The 981-nt window shown below is 30.1% G+C and overlaps 1 pseudogene; it reads left to right on the top strand.

Moving 5' to 3' along the window:
- Positions 1-295: 295 nt before the first annotated feature.
- LOC118998924 (uncharacterized) lies at positions 296-378 on the top strand (annotated as a pseudogene).
- Positions 379-981: the final 603 nt, after the last annotated feature.

The following is a 981-nucleotide window of genomic DNA, read 5'->3' as shown; positions in this document are numbered from 1 at the left end:
TAATTTTCAATGTGAGATAAATGTGGTAAAATACCAGTTATTCAGATGCTGATAAAAGTCCAGATTAAGTAAATAAATGTTATTTCTTCAAGAAAACATATTATTTTAAGTATATATAGTACCTTAAACTACTCTGCCAAATTGGTTCATAATTAGATTCTAGAATAAGCTTTTAGAATTGACATTTTAATGATCAGAGAACAATAAATTTGAAATCATCAAGTCATTTAACCATACGTTACTGGTTTCTCTGTAATGCTTAAGGTACCTTACGTCTAGAGAGAAATTTTTCCTTTAATCTATCATTTTACAAAAAGTGAAAAAGCTGAACAAAATGAGTGAGAACTCCAACCATCATTCTCATCGGATCTGAGGTCAATAAAAAAAAGTGAAATTAGTTAACAAATTCTAAGTTAAAATAATAATGCAATCTAATTTTCTTAAATTTTAACAATAAAAATTTTCAACATTGCCTTATAAAATAGATGTCAATATTTTCTTTTTTAAGATTTTATTTATTTACTTTTAGAGATAGAGAGAGGGACAGAGAGAGAGAGAGAGAGGGAAAAACAACTTATGCAACCCCCACTGGGGCCCTGGCCTGCAATCCCGGCATATGCCCTGACTGGGAATCAAACTGTCAACCTTTTGGTTCACAGGTTAGAACTCAATCCACTCAGCCACAGCAGCCAGGGAAGATATCAATATTTTCTACAGAAATAATAATGGTGTAACTTAATATTTTATATAGTAATTATAGCACTTGATAAGATAACCAGAAATAAAATCATGGTGAAAGAATGGAACTAATCTTAAGTTATAAGGAAAAACAATTATAGAATATTTAATTTGTTTTTCTCATATTAGTGTATTTTCCCCCATGTGCATAGTCAATACTTGTAAGTCAAGTAGATTAACTTTGTTTCCACATGTTAGATGAGTGTGTGAGTAGGTAATTTTAACTTGAAATAACCCTACAAC

Source organism: Sturnira hondurensis, unplaced genomic scaffold (assembly GCF_014824575.4).
Source record: "Sturnira hondurensis isolate 20B ecotype Veracruz unplaced genomic scaffold, ASM1482457v3 Scaffold0014384, whole genome shotgun sequence".
Lineage (NCBI taxonomy): Eukaryota > Metazoa > Chordata > Mammalia > Chiroptera > Phyllostomidae > Sturnira > Sturnira hondurensis.
Note: the sequence above shows the minus strand (reverse complement) of the source record. Positions and strands in the feature narration are given on the sequence as shown.